The sequence below is a fragment of the Chiloscyllium plagiosum genome, unplaced genomic scaffold, assembly GCF_037043375.1.
Source record: "Chiloscyllium plagiosum isolate Xiang-an unplaced genomic scaffold, Cpla_swu_hap1 HiC_scaffold_40, whole genome shotgun sequence".
Lineage (NCBI taxonomy): Eukaryota > Metazoa > Chordata > Chondrichthyes > Orectolobiformes > Hemiscylliidae > Chiloscyllium > Chiloscyllium plagiosum.
In genome coordinates this window covers 15,227,894-15,234,473 of record NW_028270178.1, presented here as the reverse complement: position 1 = coordinate 15,234,473, position 6,580 = coordinate 15,227,894, and positions in this window count along the sequence as shown.

The following is a 6,580-nucleotide window of genomic DNA, read 5'->3' as shown; positions in this document are numbered from 1 at the left end:
ATCATCAATGCACAGGCTGGAGTCAGAGATCGAAATGATAAAACACAGCTGTTTCCACAAACGTTGCATCTAGTTGCTTCAAGTCGACACACAGATTCCATTGAACTCGTAAGGTTGTGGATACGCAGAGAGCTTTAGGGAAAATCTCCGGGACAACGGCACCAATCAATCCCACTCCCCATGGCCCAACATTTCAACTCCCCCTCACACTCTGCCGAGAACATGCAGGTCTGGTCCTCCTCCACCACCGCTCCCTCACCACCTGACGCCTGGAGGAAGAACGCCTCATTTTCCACCTTGGAACGCTTCAATCCCTTGGGCATCAATGTGGACTTCACCAGATTCCTCATTACCGCACCCCCCCACCTTACCCCTGTTCCAACATCAAAGCTCAGCGCCATCTTCATGATCTGTCATACCTGCCCCCATCCACCCATTGCAGTCTTTGCTAACTCCCCCCACCCTCCTGTCTGACCTATCACCTTCATTCCTACCCCATCCAGCTATTGTACTCTTTGCTACATTCTCTCCACCCACAAATCGCCTCCAATTTATCTCTCCATCCTGGAGACTCCCTGCCTTCAGTCTCGATGAAGGGTTTTTGCCCGAAACGTCGATTGTCCTGCTCCTCGGATGCTGCCTGACATGCTGTGCTCTTCCAGCACCACTCTAATCTGGACTCTGATTTTCAGCATCTGCAGTCCTCACTTTTGCCTAGTAACGTTATTATTAGGCATTCGACACTTCATAGAATATCACCTTCAATTTACAACAATATTCTGCCGAGAGGAAACTGGTGTTGGGATTCCTTTCTTACGGAAACATTTAGTAAAGAGACAAGTTATGGGACTTGTACTAATGCTTTCCTAAAGGGTACTAAGTGAAGTTGTCCCTTGATTGTATTCAGACCAACTATCAAACCACCTGTATATATCTCTCTGTCATGTTAAAATCATGACAGTTTTCATTTTGTCATATTTCGAAGGTCATTATGGTTGCTCCACAAAGCAAGAGTCATGCATTTTACATATTTACATTCTAAGAATTTCCCAAGTACCAATGTCAATATTTTCAGGATTCGCAACAGACAGAGATGAGATCTTAAAGCTGATGTTTGGCATACGTTACTTCATCAGTCGGGTAAGTGAGTATAACAGGTACGAAATCCTGTTGCAGCTCTATAAAACTTTAATTGAGTCATATTTCGAGTAATGCGTGCAATTCTGGTGAACAAAGCTGGCCTTCTGCAGAGTGAAAAACAGGTTTGTCTGGATTCTTGTGCATGATCTTTAAGGCGAGATTGAACGAAATTGGATTGTTTACCAGAGAGCAGTGGACCCTGCTGAGAGTCCTGATAGAATTATATAAAATCATGGCACTTGGATGGAGCGTACAGTCGGCACCATCAGTTTAAATTCGAGTGAGTACTCCCCAACCTTTTAAGTTTACGTTTTCTTCTCTCTCCCCACACGTGCTGACAGAACTGCTGAGTTTCTCCATCAATTTCAGTCTCTATTCATAACACCTGCCATTCTTCGTTTGAATACATGTAAGTGTATCAAGAATTGCAGAACCCTCGTCTGCAGCAATACCTTGTGGAAGAGCTTTGGGAGTGATCCGAATTTGAAAATGATGCATGGAAGGCATCAAAAGTCAATATTATGTTGAACGGTTGGTGATTATTTCAGGATAAGGGCAGTGTATAAAATGTAGCAGGAGTCTTGATGCGTTTACCATATTACCATACAAGAACAAATTCCACGTCCATTACGTCTTGGGTTACAACAGGGTAATTATCATTTACAAGATCCATTTGACATTAAGAACATTTCATTTTTTGCAGTATTGGGAAAACGTTGAACATAAAAATACAGGAGCAAAAGGATGCATTCAAGCCTTTGGGCTTACATGAACATTCAATAAGACCTTGAACGATTCCTTTTCTCAACACCCGTTCCTTTTTCATGATACATAAAATTTCATCAACAGTATGCAAGGTGATAAATAGCAGGATCTTTTTATTGCTTCACATTTTCATATACAGGATTGGAATTTCTCCTCCACAGATTTAAAGTTACCTTCTTTCCACTGTTGGAACATCAGCAGCGTTCAGCTCTCCCGTGTCACCGCAATGGTGTACATCATCGATAGTTGCCACACCTCAGCATTCGAGTTAGAATTTCCAAATCAGTTTGCATCACTACCATAATTCTGTGAGATCTGGAGCCACTAAGAAGCGTTTTTTTATGTGGCCAAACCATAACTTACTTGTACCCCAAATATTAATTATATTTCTTTATTCGTTCAACGAACTGGGGTGTCACTGGCCAGCCAGCATTTATTTCTCATCCTAAATCGCTCGAAGTGTAGTTAAGAATCAAACACGTTGCTGTGGGTCTGGAGTCAAATGTAGGGCAGACCAAGTCAGGATGGCACTCTCCTTTCCTAATAGATATCGGTGAAACAGATGGATTCAGCAGCAATCAGCTCATGGTCATTATTTGATTCCTAATTCCACCTTTTGCTTGAAATCAATTTCCACCATCTGCCGTGGTGGGATTCTATGACAGGTGTCCAGGACTTTATCTGGGTCTCTGGAGATCAATAGTCTGAAGGTAATATCTGTAAGCCATCGCCTCCCTGAAAATTATTTAGGATCGGGGAGGCAAAAAAATAAAGGTTAGCAGGGACTACAGCATTCATATAAATAAAAACAACTCTCCAATCAGAGTTCAGTTCTGAAAACTGGTGAGGTAAAAACTACCTTGGTAATACACTAATAGGCAAGTCATTGTAGATTTAAGGTGTGTATGTGCGTGAGTGTGAGTTTCTGTGTATGTACACTTCTTCTGGTGGTATTGGCGGAGAGTTGGGATTAACAGATGGTTACATTGTTCATTATCGTTGGAAAAACTGGCTTACCCATTCCATCGGAAAGGTTTTGAGATTCTGTGGGTGCTATTCAAGTCTGCGTTCTCAATCTTGGCACAACAAGCTATAAAAATGAGGACCTTATCACGCTCAGTGTTTTGCAGATGGAAAGTTATTTACATTTTGTGAGAAGTTCAAGAGGTCGGCATTTCTGTCTAGATATGAGCGTCAGCAAATGCAAAAGAGCATTGCGAAAAACAATTTTCCTCCCAGAATTAATTAGTCTATTTCATGTTCATTCTGCAACGACACTGAAAACAGATTAAGTGAGACACTTTGAACAGAGTTGACTGATTCTGTTTTATAAATAATGGAAAGGCGGTCATCACTAGAACAGAATAGGGGGTCATAGAGTCACAGAGATGTCCAGCATGGAAGCAGAACCTTCAGTCCAACCCTTTCATGCCGACCAGATATTCCAACCCAATCTAGTCCCACCTGCCAGTCCCCGGCCCATATCGCTTCAAACCTTTCTGTCCATCTACTCATCAAAATGCCTCTTCAACGTTGAAGTTGTACCAGCCTCCACCACTTCCTCTGGCAGCTCATTCCATACACGTACAACCCTCTGTCTGAATAAAGTTGCCCCGTAGGTCTCTTTTATATCTTTCCCCTCTCACCCTAAACCTATGCCCCTTTAGATCTGGAGATTCTGAATATATTTCAGCTTTGCATGTCCTATCACTTAATCCTGCTCCTATGTTGTGAGCACAAACGGTTATTCATGCGTGATAGACGATGCAGATGTACAAGTAAATCATGCAAGACACATGGAAACAGACATGCTATATCGAACAAAAGGGAAATGGCACCCATTCTGGGAGAGCCTCTGATTCGAAGTTGTGCGCGAAATATACAGATGAGTGAATCATGACTGAGAGCTAATGCTGTGAACAGTGGTGTTGGGAGCCTGATCAAAAGGAGAAAGCTTTACTCTATGAGGAAACTGTGAAGAAGTTACTTTTGAAATGGGAGCCAATTCCAACAGGATCATTGAGAACAGGAAATTTCTGTTCCTCAGAAAATCCAATTCATGACTCGAGTATTAGTCTGTACATTCCTCACTCTTAGTCAGGTACTAATACAGCCAAGGCTCATGTATTTGATGATTCAACTTCTCTCAACTATCTGAAAGCCTGGAAGTTTCATATCCCACAATGGCATAAACATGTTGTTTTAAATAAGCCTTAGTTATTTAAGATTTTGCATTGGAATGTTTATGCATCACAGAAGCAGAAATCCTACAAATGTCTCCACTTTCCCATATTCAGTTCTCCACCTAGCTGTATTGACCACAACGGAGACACATGTTTGCTGAGCAAATTCCATAATCTTTTCCTTATTTTCTCAAACAGGCAATTTGTTGGCAGTTATGATTCAGTCCTGCAGATGATATGGCATTTCGAAGTGCACTACTTGTTACCTTGTGGGAATGGCAATGGAAGATCCTCTGGTCATTATATTTCAGGTCATATTGAGAGTGGTTATTTATTATTAAGAAGCCCCAGTATTTAGAATTTACTTTTCCTTGTCTGAAGCAGTCATATAGCGCTCTATCTGGTTCACGATCACATTCTCTTTTGATCGATTTGCAGCTGTTTATTGCAATAAACTGACAGCACGATTTTACACCGGGATAACTGCAGATGTGGTACTTCAACAACATTCATTCTGCTCTATTTGAGGAACATCCTCAATTACAATATTTATGAGCCTAGGAAGATGGTTAACAATTTTCTATTGTTTTGTTTCGTCAAACCGACCATTTATACTAATCCTGGAAGGCGTGATTTGAGAGCATTGTTCAAGGGTTAACTCCATTGCTCCACTGCATAAACACAATTTTTTATGTGGCAATTCAGTCTAAGTTCAGAGAGAAAATCATGGACGTGCCTGGCATCTTTGGTTTCATAGCTTATATAATGAATAAATGACTTGTAAATTTGAGAGTGAACTGGTATATGTCGCAGTGTTTCCAGACTGTAAATGCCAGGTTTACACTTAACCATCGTATAAGGTGAGTTGTCAAACTTCTGATGGCATTGCGAATAGATATTAATGGTCTGTAAGGAAATTGAGGGCATCTCGTACTGGTCAGGAGGATAAACATTGGAAATGTTCGCTCCTGCATAAGTTTGATTTGCACCTTTTCAGATGAGCTTCGAATATATATGTCATTAACAAATGGAAAAGAATGGTCACAACGTATCAAAACCTCAGCCGTTCATTGATTACATGTATTTTAAGTGTATTTGCAGTGACGACGTTCCCTGACTCTGCAACAGTGTCTTTCGATCGGGTGTTCTTCAGCAGTTTTTACAAACCTACGTTTGAACTGATACAAGGTAGCCATCACCCAATACAACCAATAAATCACACATCCAGCACTTTGCGAGATTGTTCCTTGACATCGCCATCTCTGCCTGTACATCATCCATCTCTATTATAACAATTATAGAGAAAGCACTTTTTCACATTCATCGCAACCTCCTCCCCCTATTCTGATACTCGATCCACCTGTCAGTCTTTCTTCCTTCAGGATTGCTCATGAGACCAAACTGCACGAGGAAATATGGTTTCAGCGACAAGTGAACCTACATTGCCCTGATTAGACAACAGTCCTCCCTTATAACATTTTGTTGGAAAATCATTGTGAATCAATTAAAGACATATCCTCTGTAATCCACTTTGGTGTTTGGAGAAATGTCAAAATCATATTTTGAGAATGCAAATTAAGTGCGTTGTCATAATTCATATCATTTTTGAGATAACATTGCCAGATAAAAATGCAGGAGGTTCTAAAGGTATTGGAAAATCAAGAATATTGCACTGCACAACTAATTACAAAATGCAGTTAGTATAGAGTAGAAATATATATGTGCAAATATTATCTTGTAAAATTAAGAAATGTCTATTGTCCAGTCAAACTTCAATGTTTGTTCACTTCTTCATATGCTAGTGTAACTGAACCGCTTTAGTGATTATGTGTGTAAATAAAGATTTTCAGATGAATAAAGCATATTCTTGAAAAAACGTACATAAATACAGAAAACACAAACAGTCCCTTCCTTTCAATGAAACTATACTTTCCTTGATACTCTTACTTATATTTCCTTCACACTGTGGTATGTCGAAGACTGGTAATGGTATTGTCTTTAATACGATAATAATATAGAATAAATGAAAGCACGATTGGTTGAATGCCCCGCATTCTAATTTGTAACAGATTCGATGATCTTGTGGATTCACTGGCTCTATTAATGGAACCTGTTATTCGCAGTTGCCTGTGGCAGATTTATTTCAGATAAATCGAAAACGGCACAAGGAGAGTCCATGCAAAATCATAATGTATGTTCTCATTCATCGAAGGATCCGAGAACATTGTTCAGTTGTATCGTTGGATCTCTGTCGTGTGATTCAGCACCATCTTTGTTTTAAAATACAGCTTAAAAACAATTTTGGGTTATTTTAACGTTGATCAGAGATATGCTATTAAGGTTGAGTGCCAGGTAGAGATTGAATGAAACGGACATTTTGTCAAATTCATATTCTGCTTACTCTTTTTTTTACTCAACTAAAGTTTGAAAAACATAATGTTGATCAATGCTGCAAGTTCAACATCACAAAGGAAGTCTCACGAAGGTATCAT